The sequence below is a fragment of the Thermobia domestica genome, chromosome 12 (assembly GCF_964235325.1).
Source record: "Thermobia domestica chromosome 12, izTheDome1.hap1.1, whole genome shotgun sequence".
NCBI lineage: Eukaryota > Metazoa > Arthropoda > Insecta > Zygentoma > Lepismatidae > Thermobia > Thermobia domestica.
This window is the reverse complement of record NC_137465.1, coordinates 3,504,933-3,520,624: the sequence shown is the minus strand read 5'-3', so window position 1 is coordinate 3,520,624 and position 15,692 is coordinate 3,504,933. Positions and strand designations below refer to the sequence as shown.

Genomic DNA, 15,692 nt, shown 5'->3' with positions numbered 1-15,692 from the left:
TAATAAGAAATTCAGTTTTATAAAAAATAATTTCTTCTATGTAGAATCCTAGTTGGATGAGGAAAAAGAGAAACTAATAGACAAATACAAAGAGCCGAAATAGCTCAGCTGGGAAAGCGTTAGACTGAAGATCTAAAGGTCCCTGGTTCGATCTCGGGTTTCGGCATTAATATTTTCTTTAGAGATGAATATAGAATGAGTAATTAACATTTCAATTGTTCTTTAATAAGAAATTCAGTTTTATAAAAAATAATTTCTTCTATGTAGAATCCTAGTTGGATGAGGAAAAAGAGAAACTAATAGACAAATACAAAGAGCCGAAATAGCTCAGCTGGGAAAGCGTTAGACTGAAGATCTAAAGGTCCCTGGTTCGATCTCGGGTTTCGGCATTAATATTTTCTTTAGAGATGAATATAGAATGAGTAACTAACATTTCAATTGTTCTTTAATAAGAAATTCAGTTTAATAAAAAATAATTTCTTCTATGTAGAATCCTAGTTGGATGAAGAAAAAGAGAAAATAATAAGTAAATAGAAATAGCTCAGCTGGGAGAGCGTTAGTCTAAAGGTCCCTGGTTCGATCCCGGGTTTCGGCATTAATATTTTCTTTAGAGATGAATATAGAATGAGTAACTAACATTTCAATTGTTCTTTAATAAGAAATTCAGTTTAATAAAAAATAATTTATTCTATGTAGAATCCTAGTTGGATGAGGAAAAAGAGAAACTAATAGACAAATATAAAGAGCCGAAATACCTTAGCTGGGAGAGCGTTAGACTGAAGATCTAAAGGTCCCTGGTTCGATCCCAAGTTTCGGCATTAATATTTTCTTTAGAGATGAATATAGAATGAGTAACTAACATTTCAATTGTTCTTTAATAAGAAATTCAGTTTAATAAAAAAAAATTTCTTCTATGTAGAATCCTAGTTGGATGAGGAAAAAGAGAAACTAATAAGTAATTAGAAAGAGCCAAAATAGCTCAGCTCGGAAAGCGTTAGACTGAAGATCTAAAGGTCCCTGGTTTGATCCCGGGTTTCGACATTGATATTTTCTTTAGAGATGAATATAGAATGAGTAACTAACATTTCAATTGTTCTTTAATAAGAAATTCAGTTTAATAAAAAATAATTTCTTCTATGTAGAATCCTAGTTGCATGAGGAAAAAGAGAAACTAATAAGTAAATATAAAGAGCCGAAATAGCTCAGCTGGGAGAGCGTTAGACTGAAGATCTAAAGGTCCCTGGTTCGATCCCGGGTTACGGCATTAATATTTTCTTTAGAGATGAATATAGAATGAGTAACTAACATTTCAATTGTTCTTTAATAAGAAATTCAGTTTAATAAAAAATAATTTCTTCTATGTAGAATCCTAGTTGGATGAGGAAAAAGAGAAACTAATAGACAAATACAAAGAGCCGAAATAGCTCAGCTGGGAAAGCGTTAGACTGAAGATCTAAAGGTCCCTGGTTCGATCTCGGGTTTCGGCATTAATATTTTCTTTAGAGATGAATATAGAATGAGTAATTAACATTTCAATTGTTCTTTAATAAGAAATTCAGTTTTATAAAAAATAATTTCTTCTATGTAGAATCCTAGTTGGATGAGGAAAAAGAGAAACTAATAGACAAATACAAAGAGCCGAAATAGCTCAGCTGGGAAAGCGTTAGACTGAAGATCTAAAGGTCCCTGGTTCGATCTCGGGTTTCGGCATTAATATTTTCTTTAGAGATGAATATAGAATGAGTAACTAACATTTCAATTGTTCTTTAATAAGAAATTCAGTTTAATAAAAAATAATTTCTTCTATGTAGAATCCTAGTTGGATGAAGAAAAAGAGAAAATAATAAGTAAATAGAAATAGCTCAGCTGGTAGAGCGTTAGTCTAAAGGTCCCTGGTTCGATCCCGGGTTTCGGCATTAATATTTTCTTTAGAGATGAATATAGAATGAGTAACTAACATTTCAATTGTTCTTTAATAAGAAATTCAGTTTAATAAAAAATAATTTATTCTATGTAGAATCCTAGTTGGATGAGGAAAAAGAGAAACTAATAGACAAATATAAAGAGCCGAAATACCTCAGCTGGGAGAGCGTTAGACTGAAGATCTAAAGGTCCCTGGTTCGATCCCAAGTTTCGGCATTAATATTTTCTTTAGAGATGAATATAGAATGAGTAACTAACATTTCAATTGTTCTTTAATAAGAAATTCAGTTTAATAAAAAAAAATTTCTTCTATGTAGAATCCTAGTTGGATGAGGAAAAAGAGAAACTAATAAGTAATTAGAAAGAGCCAAAATAGCTCAGCTCGGAAAGCGTTAGACTGAAGATCTAAAGGTCCCTGGTTTGATCCCGGGTTTCGACATTGATATTTTCTTTAGAGATGAATATAGAATGAGTAACTAACATTTCAATTGTTCTTTAATAAGAAATTCAGTTTAATAAAAAATAATTTCTTCTATGTAGAATCCTAGTTGCATGAGGAAAAAGAGAAACTAATAAGTAAATATAAAGAGCCGAAATAGCTCAGCTGGGAGAGCGTTAGACTGAAGATCTAAAGGTCCCTGGTTCGATCCCGGGTTACGGCATTAATATTTTCTTTAGAGATGAATATAGAATGAGTAACTAACATTTCAATTGTTCTTTAATAAGAAATTCAGTTTAATAAAAAATAATTTCTTCTATGTAGAATCCTAGTTGCATGAGGAAAAAGAGAAACTAATAGACAAATACAAAGAGCCGAAATAGCTCAGCTGGGAAAGCGTTAGACTGAAGATCTAAAGGTCCCTGGTTCGATCTCGGGTTTCGGCATTAATATTTTCTTTAGAGATGAATATAGAATGAGTAATTAACATTTCAATTGTTCTTTAATAAGAAATTCAGTTTTATAAAAAATAATTTCTTCTATGTAGAATCCTAGTTGGATGAGGAAAAAGAGAAACTAATAGACAAATACAAAGAGCCGAAATAGCTCAGCTGGGAAAGCGTTAGACTGAAGATCTAAAGGTCCCTGGTTCGATCTCGGGTTTCGGCATTAATATTTTCTTTAGAGATGAATATAGAATGAGTAACTAACATTTCAATTGTTCTTTAATAAGAAATTCAGTTTAATAAAAAATAATTTCTTCTATGTAGAATCCTAGTTGGATGAAGAAAAAGAGAAAATAATAAGTAAATAGAAATAGCTCAGCTGGTAGAGCGTTAGTCTAAAGGTCCCTGGTTCGATCCCGGGTTTCGGCATTAATATTTTCTTTAGAGATGAATATAGAATGAGTAACTAACATTTCAATTGTTCTTTAATAAGAAATTCAGTTTAATAAAAAATAATTTCTTCTATGTAGAATCCTAGTTGGATGAGGAAAAAGAGAAACTAATAGACAAATACAAAGAGCCGAAATAGCTCAGCTGGGAGAGCGTTAGACTGAAGATCTAAAGGTCCCTGGTTCGATCCCGGGTTTCGGCATTAATATTTTCTTTAGAGATGAATATAGAATGAGTAACTAACATTTCAATTGTTCTTTAATAAGAAATTCAGTTTAATAAAAAATAATTTCTTCTATGTAGAATCCTAGTTGCATGAGGAAAAAGAGAAACTAATAAGTAAATATAAAGAGCCGAAATAGCTCAGCTGGGAGAGCGTTAGACTGAAGATCTAAAGGTCCCTGGTTCGATCCCGGGTTACGGCATTAATATTTTCTTTAGAGATGAATATAGAATGAGTAACTAACATTTCAATTGTTCTTTAATAAGAAATTCAGTTTAATAAAAAAAAATTTCTTCTATGTAGAATCCTAGTTGGATGAGGAAAAAGAGAAACTAATAAGTAATTAGAAAGAGCCAAAATAGCTCAGCTCGGAAAGCGTTAGACTGAAGATCTAAAGGTCCCTGGTTTGATCCCGGGTTTCGACATTGATATTTTCTTTAGAGATGAATATAGAATGAGTAACTAACATTTCAATTGTTCTTTAATAAGAAATTCAGTTTAATAAAAAATAATTTCTTCTATGTAGAATCCTAGTTGCATGAGGAAAAAGAGAAACTAATAAGTAAATATAAAGAGCCGAAATAGCTCAGCTGGGAGAGCGTTAGACTGAAGATCTAAAGGTCCCTGGTTCGATCCCGGGTTACGGCATTAATATTTTCTTTAGAGATGAATATAGAATGAGTAACTAACATTTCAATTGTTCTTTAATAAGAAATTCAGTTTAATAAAAAATAATTTCTTCTATGTAGAATCCTAGTTGGATGAAGAAAAAGAGAAAATAATAAGTAAATAGAAATAGCTCAGCTGGTAGAGCGTTAGTCTAAAGGTCCCTGGTTCGATCCCGGGTTTCGGCATTAATATTTTCTTTAGAGATGAATATAGAATGAGTAACTAACATTTCAATTGTTCTTTAATAAGAAATTCAGTTTAATAAAAAATAATTTATTCTATGTAGAATCCTAGTTGGATGAGGAAAAAGAGAAACTAATAGACAAATATAAAGAGCCGAAATACCTCAGCTGGGAGAGCGTTAGACTGAAGATCTAAAGGTCCCTGGTTCGATCCCAAGTTTCGGCATTAATATTTTCTTTAGAGATGAATATAGAATGAGTAACTAACATTTCAATTGTTCTTTAATAAGAAATTCAGTTTAATAAAAAAAAATTTCTTCTATGTAGAATCCTAGTTGGATGAGGAAAAAGAGAAACTAATAAGTAATTAGAAAGAGCCAAAATAGCTCAGCTCGGAAAGCGTTAGACTGAAGATCTAAAGGTCCCTGGTTTGATCCCGGGTTTCGACATTGATATTTTCTTTAGAGATGAATATAGAATGAGTAACTAACATTTCAATTGTTCTTTAATAAGAAATTCAGTTTAATAAAAAATAATTTCTTCTATGTAGAATCCTAGTTGCATGAGGAAAAAGAGAAACTAATAAGTAAATATAAAGAGCCGAAATAGCTCAGCTGGGAGAGCGTTAGACTGAAGATCTAAAGGTCCCTGGTTCGATCTCGGGTTTCGGCATTAATATTTTCTTTAGAGATGAATATAGAATGAGTAACTAACATTTCAATTGTTCTTTAATAAGAAATTCAGTTTAATAAAAAATAATTTCTTCTATGTAGAATCCTAGTTGGATGAAGAAAAAGAGAAAATAATAAGTAAATAGAAATAGCTCAGCTGGGAGAGCGTTAGTCTAAAGGTCCCTGGTTCGATCCCGGGTTTCGGCATTAATATTTTCTTTAGAGATGAATATAGAATGAGTAACTAACATTTCAATTGTTCTTTAATAAGAAATTCAGTTTAATAAAAAATAATTTCTTCTATGTAGAATCCTAGTTGGATGAGGAAAAAGAGAAACTAATAGACAAATACAAAGAGCCGAAATAGCTCAGCTGGGAGAGCGTTAGACTGAAGATCTAAAGGTCCCTGGTTCGATCCCGGGTTTCGGCATTAATATTTTCTTTAGAGATGAATATAGAATGAGTAACTAACATTTCAATTGTTCTTTAATAAGAAATTCAGTTTAATAAAAAATAATTTCTTCTATGTAGAATCCTAGTTGGATGAAGAAAAAGAGATAATAATAAGTAAATAGAAATAGCTCAGCTGGGAGAGCGTTAGTCTAAAGGTCCCTGGTTCGATCCCGGGTTTCGGCATTAATATTTTCTTTAGAGATGAATATAGAATGAGTAACTAACATTTCAATTGTTCTTTAATAAGAAATTCAGTTTAATAAAAAATAATTTATTCTATGTAGAATCCTAGTTGGATGAGGAAAAAGAGAAACTAATAGACAAATATAAAGAGCCGAAATACCTCAGCTGGGAGAGCGTTAGACTGAAGATCTAAAGGTCCCTGGTTCGATCCCAAGTTTCGGCATTAATATTTTCTTTAGAGATGAATATAGAATGAGTAACTAACATTTCAATTGTTCTTTAATAAGAAATTCAGTTTAATAAAAAAAATTTCTTCTATGTAGAATCCTAGTTGGATGAGGAAAAAGAGAAACTAATAAGTAATTAGAAAGAGCCAAAATAGCTCAGCTCGGAAAGCGTTAGACTGAAGATCTAAAGGTCCCTGGTTTGATCCCGGGTTTCGACATTGATATTTTCTTTAGAGATGAATATAGAATGAGTAACTAACATTTCAATTGTTCTTTAATAAGAAATTCAGTTTAATAAAAAATAATTTCTTCTATGTAGAATCCTAGTTGCATGAGGAAAAAGAGAAACTAATAAGTAAATATAAAGAGCCGAAATAGCTCAGCTGGGAGAGCGTTAGACTGAAGATCTAAAGGTCCCTGGTTCGATCCCGGGTTACGGCATTAATATTTTCTTTAGAGATGAATATAGAATGAGTAACTAACATTTCAATTGTTCTTTAATAAGAAATTCAGTTTAATAAAAAATAATTTCTTCTATGTAGAATCCTAGTTGCATGAGGAAAAAGAGAAACTAATAGACAAATACAAAGAGCCGAAATAGCTCAGCTGGGAAAGCGTTAGACTGAAGATCTAAAGGTCCCTGGTTCGATCTCGGGTTTCGGCATTAATATTTTCTTTAGAGATGAATATAGAATGAGTAACTAACATTTCAATTGTTCTTTAATAAGAAATTCAGTTTTATAAAAAATAATTTCTTCTATGTAGAATCCTAGTTGGATGAGGAAAAAGAGAAACTAATAGACAAATACAAAGAGCCGAAATAGCTCAGCTGGGAAAGCGTTAGACTGAAGATCTAAAGGTCCCTGGTTCGATCTCGGGTTTCGGCATTAATATTTTCTTTAGAGATGAATATAGAATGAGTAATTAACATTTCAATTGTTCTTTAATAAGAAATTCAGTTTTATAAAAAATAATTTCTTCTATGTAGAATCCTAGTTGGATGAGGAAAAAGAGAAACTAATAGACAAATACAAAGAGCCGAAATAGCTCAGCTGGGAAAGCGTTAGACTGAAGATCTAAAGGTCCCTGGTTCGATCTCGGGTTTCGGCATTAATATTTTCTTTAGAGATGAATATAGAATGAGTAACTAACATTTCAATTGTTCTTTAATAAGAAATTCAGTTTAATAAAAAATAATTTCTTCTATGTAGAATCCTAGTTGGATGAAGAAAAAGAGAAAATAATAAGTAAATAGAAATAGCTCAGCTGGGAGAGCGTTAGTCTAAAGGTCCCTGGTTCGATCCCGGGTTTCGGCATTAATATTTTCTTTAGAGATGAATATAGAATGAGTAACTAACATTTCAATTGTTCTTTAATAAGAAATTCAGTTTAATAAAAAATAATTTATTCTATGTAGAATCCTAGTTGGATGAGGAAAAAGAGAAACTAATAGACAAATATAAAGAGCCGAAATACCTTAGCTGGGAGAGCGTTAGACTGAAGATCTAAAGGTCCCTGGTTCGATCCCAAGTTTCGGCATTAATATTTTCTTTAGAGATGAATATAGAATGAGTAACTAACATTTCAATTGTTCTTTAATAAGAAATTCAGTTTAATAAAAAAAAATTTCTTCTATGTAGAATCCTAGTTGGATGAGGAAAAAGAGAAACTAATAAGTAATTAGAAAGAGCCAAAATAGCTCAGCTCGGAAAGCGTTAGACTGAAGATCTAAAGGTCCCTGGTTTGATCCCGGGTTTCGACATTGATATTTTCTTTAGAGATGAATATAGAATGAGTAACTAACATTTCAATTGTTCTTTAATAAGAAATTCAGTTTAATAAAAAATAATTTCTTCTATGTAGAATCCTAGTTGCATGAGGAAAAAGAGAAACTAATAAGTAAATATAAAGAGCCGAAATAGCTCAGCTGGGAGAGCGTTAGACTGAAGATCTAAAGGTCCCTGGTTCGATCCCGGGTTACGGCATTAATATTTTCTTTAGAGATGAATATAGAATGAGTAACTAACATTTCAATTGTTCTTTAATAAGAAATTCAGTTTAATAAAAAATAATTTCTTCTATGTAGAATCCTAGTTGGATGAGGAAAAAGAGAAACTAATAGACAAATACAAAGAGCCGAAATAGCTCAGCTGGGAAAGCGTTAGACTGAAGATCTAAAGGTCCCTGGTTCGATCTCGGGTTTCGGCATTAATATTTTCTTTAGAGATGAATATAGAATGAGTAATTAACATTTCAATTGTTCTTTAATAAGAAATTCAGTTTTATAAAAAATAATTTCTTCTATGTAGAATCCTAGTTGGATGAGGAAAAAGAGAAACTAATAGACAAATACAAAGAGCCGAAATAGCTCAGCTGGGAAAGCGTTAGACTGAAGATCTAAAGGTCCCTGGTTCGATCTCGGGTTTCGGCATTAATATTTTCTTTAGAGATGAATATAGAATGAGTAACTAACATTTCAATTGTTCTTTAATAAGAAATTCAGTTTAATAAAAAATAATTTCTTCTATGTAGAATCCTAGTTGGATGAAGAAAAAGAGAAAATAATAAGTAAATAGAAATAGCTCAGCTGGTAGAGCGTTAGTCTAAAGGTCCCTGGTTCGATCCCGGGTTTCGGCATTAATATTTTCTTTAGAGATGAATATAGAATGAGTAACTAACATTTCAATTGTTCTTTAATAAGAAATTCAGTTTAATAAAAAATAATTTATTCTATGTAGAATCCTAGTTGGATGAGGAAAAAGAGAAACTAATAGACAAATATAAAGAGCCGAAATACCTCAGCTGGGAGAGCGTTAGACTGAAGATCTAAAGGTCCCTGGTTCGATCCCAAGTTTCGGCATTAATATTTTCTTTAGAGATGAATATAGAATGAGTAACTAACATTTCAATTGTTCTTTAATAAGAAATTCAGTTTAATAAAAAAAAATTTCTTCTATGTAGAATCCTAGTTGGATGAGGAAAAAGAGAAACTAATAAGTAATTAGAAAGAGCCAAAATAGCTCAGCTCGGAAAGCGTTAGACTGAAGATCTAAAGGTCCCTGGTTTGATCCCGGGTTTCGACATTGATATTTTCTTTAGAGATGAATATAGAATGAGTAACTAACATTTCAATTGTTCTTTAATAAGAAATTCAGTTTAATAAAAAATAATTTCTTCTATGTAGAATCCTAGTTGCATGAGGAAAAAGAGAAACTAATAAGTAAATATAAAGAGCCGAAATAGCTCAGCTGGGAGAGCGTTAGACTGAAGATCTAAAGGTCCCTGGTTCGATCCCGGGTTACGGCATTAATATTTTCTTTAGAGATGAATATAGAATGAGTAACTAACATTTCAATTGTTCTTTAATAAGAAATTCAGTTTAATAAAAAATAATTTCTTCTATGTAGAATCCTAGTTGCATGAGGAAAAAGAGAAACTAATAGACAAATACAAAGAGCCGAAATAGCTCAGCTGGGAAAGCGTTAGACTGAAGATCTAAAGGTCCCTGGTTCGATCTCGGGTTTCGGCATTAATATTTTCTTTAGAGATGAATATAGAATGAGTAACTAACATTTCAATTGTTCTTTAATAAGAAATTCAGTTTTATAAAAAATAATTTCTTCTATGTAGAATCCTAGTTGGATGAGGAAAAAGAGAAACTAATAGACAAATACAAAGAGCCGAAATAGCTCAGCTGGGAAAGCGTTAGACTGAAGATCTAAAGGTCCCTGGTTCGATCTCGGGTTTCGGCATTAATATTTTCTTTAGAGATGAATATAGAATGAGTAATTAACATTTCAATTGTTCTTTAATAAGAAATTCAGTTTTATAAAAAATAATTTCTTCTATGTAGAATCCTAGTTGGATGAGGAAAAAGAGAAACTAATAGACAAATACAAAGAGCCGAAATAGCTCAGCTGGGAAAGCGTTAGACTGAAGATCTAAAGGTCCCTGGTTCGATCTCGGGTTTCGGCATTAATATTTTCTTTAGAGATGAATATAGAATGAGTAACTAACATTTCAATTGTTCTTTAATAAGAAATTCAGTTTAATAAAAAATAATTTCTTCTATGTAGAATCCTAGTTGGATGAAGAAAAAGAGAAAATAATAAGTAAATAGAAATAGCTCAGCTGGGAGAGCGTTAGTCTAAAGGTCCCTGGTTCGATCCCGGGTTTCGGCATTAATATTTTCTTTAGAGATGAATATAGAATGAGTAACTAACATTTCAATTGTTCTTTAATAAGAAATTCAGTTTAATAAAAAATAATTTATTCTATGTAGAATCCTAGTTGGATGAGGAAAAAGAGAAACTAATAGACAAATATAAAGAGCCGAAATACCTCAGCTGGGAGAGCGTTAGACTGAAGATCTAAAGGTCCCTGGTTCGATCCCAAGTTTCGGCATTAATATTTTCTTTAGAGATGAATATAGAATGAGTAACTAACATTTCAATTGTTCTTTAATAAGAAATTCAGTTTAATAAAAAAAAATTTCTTCTATGTAGAATCCTAGTTGGATGAGGAAAAAGAGAAACTAATAAGTAATTAGAAAGAGCCAAAATAGCTCAGCTCGGAAAGCGTTAGACTGAAGATCTAAAGGTCCCTGGTTTGATCCCGGGTTTCGACATTGATATTTTCTTTAGAGATGAATATAGAATGAGTAACTAACATTTCAATTGTTCTTTAATAAGAAATTCAGTTTAATAAAAAATAATTTCTTCTATGTAGAATCCTAGTTGCATGAGGAAAAAGAGAAACTAATAAGTAAATATAAAGAGCCGAAATAGCTCAGCTGGGAGAGCGTTAGACTGAAGATCTAAAGGTCCCTGGTTCGATCCCGGGTTACGGCATTAATATTTTCTTTAGAGATGAATATAGAATGAGTAACTAACATTTCAATTGTTCTTTAATAAGAAATTCAGTTTAATAAAAAATAATTTCTTCTATGTAGAATCCTAGTTGGATGAGGAAAAAGAGAAACTAATAGACAAATACAAAGAGCCGAAATAGCTCAGCTGGGAAAGCGTTAGACTGAAGATCTAAAGGTCCCTGGTTCGATCTCGGGTTTCGGCATTAATATTTTCTTTAGAGATGAATATAGAATGAGTAACTAACATTTCAATTGTTCTTTAATAAGAAATTCAGTTTTATAAAAAATAATTTCTTCTATGTAGAATCCTAGTTGGATGAGGAAAAAGAGAAACTAATAGACAAATACAAAGAGCCGAAATAGCTCAGCTGGGAAAGCGTTAGACTGAAGATCTAAAGGTCCCTGGTTCGATCTCGGGTTTCGGCATTAATATTTTCTTTAGAGATGAATATAGAATGAGTAACTAACATTTCAATTGTTCTTTAATAAGAAATTCAGTTTAATAAAAAATAATTTCTTCTATGTAGAATCCTAGTTGGATGAAGAAAAAGAGAAAATAATAAGTAAATAGAAATAGCTCAGCTGGGAGAGCGTTAGTCTAAAGGTCCCTGGTTCGATCCCGGGTTTCGGCATTAATATTTTCTTTAGAGATGAATATAGAATGAGTAACTAACATTTCAATTGTTCTTTAATAAGAAATTCAGTTTAATAAAAAATAATTTCTTCTATGTAGAATCCTAGTTGGATGAGGAAAAAGAGAAACTAATAGACAAATACAAAGAGCCGAAATAGCTCAGCTGGGAGAGCATTAGACTGAAGATCTAAAGGTCCCTGGTTCGATCCCGGGTTTCGGCATTAATATTTTCTTTAGAGATGAATATAGAATGAGTAACTAACATTTCAATTGTTCTTTAATAAGAAATTCAGTTTAATAAAAAATAATTTCTTCTATGTAGAATCCTAGTTGGATGAGGAAAAAGAGAAACTAATAAGTAATTAGAAAGAGCCAAAATAGCTCAGCTCGGAAAGCGTTAGACTGAAGATCTAAAGGTCCCTGGTTTGATCCCGGGTTTCGACATTGATATTTTCTTTAGAGATGAATATAGAATGAGTAACTAACATTTCAATTGTTCTTTAATAAGAAATTCAGTTTAATAAAAAATAATTTCTTCTTTGTAGAATCCTAGTTGGATGAGGAAAAAGAGAAACTAATAGACAAATACAAAGAGCCGAAATAGCTCAGCTGGGAGAGCGTTAGACTGAAGATCTAAAGGTCCCTGGTTCGATCCCGGAAAAAAGGGGGCACAAATTTCGGAGGAAGTGTGTTACTCATGTTAGGAAAGTAGAGATGCATGCGAGACAAGACGAGACGAGAAATAGAAAAGTCTCGTCTCGTCTCGCAAACTCAAACGTTGGTCTCGTCTCGTGTAAGGTCTCGTCTCGCAAATGTGAAGTCTCGTCTCGCGTCTCGCATAAAATTTTGAGTCTCATCTCGCGTCTCGCGCGAGACTTTCTCGCATGGTCTCGCAGTCTCACATATATTCTAGGTCAAAATTTTGCAATGTGTTATTCTATGGCTGTTGAATGATGATGTGATATTCTGTCCGAAGGCAGGTATTTGAGCTAAAAGTCCCTTGGCAAGGTGAATGGTGGTTTGCCATTGCTTTCCATGGGATGAATGTTCATAACATCCTAAGGAGACGGAACCTAGAGTTCAACATGGTATTCGAACTTGTGTCCCCTCCGCTACAAATTAAAAGAAAAGTTGTGCTGGAATTTGATCGCTGGACCATTAATTTTCGTCAAATTAATAGCATAATTTACAGCAAAACCAGCATAAATTGTTGCTGGATTCAACATTGTTTTCCAGCTTAGAGGTGTTCAGCAATATTTGGCTCTTCTAAAATATCGTCGCCACTATCAACATTTACACGTTTTGGTCGTTTCCTTGAAGGGTGATTTTTCCAGTATAAAGATGTTTTTATACCACCAAAAGCGCTTGTACACAACAAAAGAACTCCTCACAACACAATACGACCCAATTCTTTTGGTTCGTTCGTGCTTGTAGCAATGTTGGATTATCGCATTTTATCAACTTTCGCTTTCAACTTATACTGCCAGATCTAGAAAATAAAATTACTGACAGATATAGGGCCATTCCTACCATCTCCCACGAAACCTATAGGGACATCCTGCCAAACCAGTATTTGAATTAAACTTCCGAGCTAGAGGGGGATGTTTTTGATAAATATATAGAAAGAAAATACTTATTCCATGTAAAAATATCATGTTATTTCTGCGAGCCGGGCCGGGGATAAACTTTGAGAGAGGGGATTTCCCCGCCATCCCCCAACATTAATCGCTAGTAGTAATGTGAAAAAGACAGAAACAACAGAAATAACATATTTCGCAGCAATAGGGAGTCTTATTCGCTTTTCAGACCAAAAATAGAAGTTCATGTATTCGTGCGCGCCCGCGTGTATGTGTTTGTGTCGCAAAAAAAAAAAAGTCCTAAATCTATGCTGTAATAAATATCCAATTTACAAAGCTTTTCTTTTTTAGAAACTAAAGAAGGCTTTAATTCTGAAAATGGTCACCATGGTGGCGCTTCGCAGCTAGTCTGTCGACCTCACTCATATGTACGGAGACATCGTCGTATACTCTCGCCCCGAGCGCTGATTTTCCATGCCACGGCACTGTTCACTATAAACAAGAAATGGATTCTACTATTATAGAAATAGGTATGTTAAAAATCCCACACAAGCTTATTATAAAACACAAATTATAAAAGGGTCGCTGGCAAGAGGATGTGATAAAAGGGGATCGTGATAGGAATTAGATTGAGAACCACTGGCCTAGAGTAATTTTAACCAAATTTCTTATAGTTTGAAAAAGAATGCTGTCGGGTTACCTATGGTGAATGGGAGGGGGATACATATAAAAGATTGCTAGAAAATGATCGGTATTAGTGTCGAATTCATAGTTTTCGGGGTCGCTTAGATAAATAGTGTGACTTTCGATTTCGCTTAACTCCGATTAAGCTCTCATTAGTAGGGATGGGCACGAGCGATTTTTCTTTGAAACTCGACTCGACTCGAAACAGACATCTTTGAGGTCTACTCTAAGACTCGGCGCGAAAAATATCCTCCAACTCGACTCGGATTAGAGTCGAGTCAAACTAAAACGAGCCAAATCCTGTGTGTAGTCCTACCGAGACAATACATAGACAATATAATTATTCTATTATCAATTATACTACTATTACTACAAATAATAATAATAATAATAATAATAATAATAATAATAATAATAATAATAATAATAATAATAATAATAATAATAATAATTATTATTATTATTATTATTATTATTATTATTATTATTATTATTATTATTATTATTATTATTATTATTATTATTATTACAACACCGTGTATAAACATGAACGATAGATGGTTAGTAAAGGAATACTAAAAGCTAGTTGACTGCCGACGTCGGTAGTCATGACGTCTACAAAGCAAAGACATCGTTCATTACCCTAAGCTGTAAGCGTCGGTGGACTACAGATGGTCAACTATTGACCTCTCGCCAAAAATTGGTGGCCCCGCAGCGACAATCCGCGGTGGCCCCAGTTCCATTTTGAAAACATTACTACCAGCGGCAGAGACGCGATGAAACGACAACGAACCACAAAATTACTCTCCCAAAATATGTTAAAATGCCTATATGTGTGATTTGTTTATATTTAGGTGAGTCAAAAAAAACAAAACAAATACCCCGGGGTGGACGCGAACTATCAATATTACGATTACTAGGCACGTGTTCTTCTGATTTCCCCACGAAAACGATCATAAAAAGCTTGCTTGTTGATGGATAAAAGATTGACGTCTTAATTTAGCCAATCAGACAAACCCCTACATCTCGAGTTCTAGGAGGTGATACTGTGAACCGTTTCAGATTTATTGCTTTCTGGTGGGGTACTATCTATGTGCAAAATTTGAGTATAATAGCCGACATGCATCTTCGGTGCCTCTTATCTTTAGTACAATTTTAACCAGAGATGGTGTGGGTCAATGAAAATTTGATCCACGAACCACCATGATCCAGTATCACCCACCACCCAAATGACCCATTGGCCCACTCTGACCCATCATCCATCGTGATCCACTCTGACCCACCACCAACTATGAACCACTCTGAACCATTGCGACCAACTCCGACCCACCAACACCCATCGACATCAACTCTGAACCATGATCCACGTCCTCTTCTCCGTTGACTAAAAAGGCTACACTTGTAATAAAACAAGACTGTGAAATTATCACTTATCGGAGTTTGAATTTCTACCGTCAATGGCTCAAGCACCTCTCTGTTACAATACTGGTGGATCTGACCTTTACGATATATAATGGCAAAGTGTTTCTCAACTTCCGAATTAAAATGAATTTAAATTTATCATATATAATTATTTCTTTGTTGCCTTACAGACACATTTCAGTAGAAAATAGGATGAAATTTGAGTCTCAAACTAAGGAAAAGTAGACCAACGTAAAAAAAGAAAGAAAAACTAATTTTCTATATCATTAAGCACCTGGAGTGCCACTCTTTATCTAATCCACCTCGAAAATTATGGATTCGACACTAATGTCGGTCTTTTATATATATATATATATATATATATATATATATATATATATATATATATATATATATATATATATAAAAGACCGACATTAGTGTCGAATCCATAATTATTATTATTCGATATATATATAATTTTGATGTCAGCCCCTTTCATTTCTCCTAGGAGAGCAAACGGATACTGCCACCGTTAGGACTAAATTTGGTCTTAAATGACATTAAAATTTCTACAAATTAATTTAGCGACCAGTGTTGCATTTAAAAGCTCGGCGCCCCTACGCACTTTTGCTCTCGGCGCCCCCAATAACTACATAT

At 33.1% G+C, this 15,692-nt stretch overlaps 12 non-coding genes across 12 annotated transcripts; all 12 read left to right on the top strand.

Annotated features, from left to right (window-relative positions):
• The first annotated feature begins 1,191 nt into the window (after positions 1-1,191).
• TRNAF-GAA (transfer RNA phenylalanine (anticodon GAA)) lies at positions 1,192-1,264 on the top strand. Its single transcript has one exon. It is a non-coding gene; the product is annotated as a tRNA-Phe (tRNA).
• A 1,248-nt stretch (positions 1,265-2,512) lies between these two features.
• Positions 2,513-2,585, top strand: TRNAF-GAA (transfer RNA phenylalanine (anticodon GAA)). Its single transcript has one exon. It is a non-coding gene; the product is annotated as a tRNA-Phe (tRNA).
• Positions 2,586-3,387: 802 nt separating this feature from the next.
• Positions 3,388-3,460, top strand: TRNAF-GAA (transfer RNA phenylalanine (anticodon GAA)). Its single transcript has one exon. It is a non-coding gene; the product is annotated as a tRNA-Phe (tRNA).
• Positions 3,461-3,610: 150 nt separating this feature from the next.
• TRNAF-GAA (transfer RNA phenylalanine (anticodon GAA)) lies at positions 3,611-3,683 on the top strand. Its single transcript has one exon. It is a non-coding gene; the product is annotated as a tRNA-Phe (tRNA).
• Positions 3,684-4,056: 373 nt separating this feature from the next.
• TRNAF-GAA (transfer RNA phenylalanine (anticodon GAA)) lies at positions 4,057-4,129 on the top strand. The gene has a single exon. It is a non-coding gene; the product is annotated as a tRNA-Phe (tRNA).
• An 802-nt stretch (positions 4,130-4,931) lies between these two features.
• TRNAF-GAA (transfer RNA phenylalanine (anticodon GAA)) lies at positions 4,932-5,004 on the top strand. Its single transcript has one exon. It is a non-coding gene; the product is annotated as a tRNA-Phe (tRNA).
• Positions 5,005-5,360: 356 nt separating this feature from the next.
• On the top strand, positions 5,361-5,433 carry TRNAF-GAA (transfer RNA phenylalanine (anticodon GAA)). Its single transcript has one exon. It is a non-coding gene; the product is annotated as a tRNA-Phe (tRNA).
• An 801-nt stretch (positions 5,434-6,234) lies between these two features.
• Positions 6,235-6,307, top strand: TRNAF-GAA (transfer RNA phenylalanine (anticodon GAA)). The gene has a single exon. It is a non-coding gene; the product is annotated as a tRNA-Phe (tRNA).
• A 1,471-nt stretch (positions 6,308-7,778) lies between these two features.
• TRNAF-GAA (transfer RNA phenylalanine (anticodon GAA)) lies at positions 7,779-7,851 on the top strand. The gene has a single exon. It is a non-coding gene; the product is annotated as a tRNA-Phe (tRNA).
• Positions 7,852-9,099: 1,248 nt separating this feature from the next.
• Positions 9,100-9,172, top strand: TRNAF-GAA (transfer RNA phenylalanine (anticodon GAA)). The gene has a single exon. It is a non-coding gene; the product is annotated as a tRNA-Phe (tRNA).
• Positions 9,173-10,643: 1,471 nt separating this feature from the next.
• TRNAF-GAA (transfer RNA phenylalanine (anticodon GAA)) lies at positions 10,644-10,716 on the top strand. The gene has a single exon. It is a non-coding gene; the product is annotated as a tRNA-Phe (tRNA).
• Positions 10,717-11,518: 802 nt separating this feature from the next.
• TRNAF-GAA (transfer RNA phenylalanine (anticodon GAA)) lies at positions 11,519-11,591 on the top strand. The gene has a single exon. It is a non-coding gene; the product is annotated as a tRNA-Phe (tRNA).
• The last annotated feature ends 4,101 nt before the right edge of the window (positions 11,592-15,692 follow it).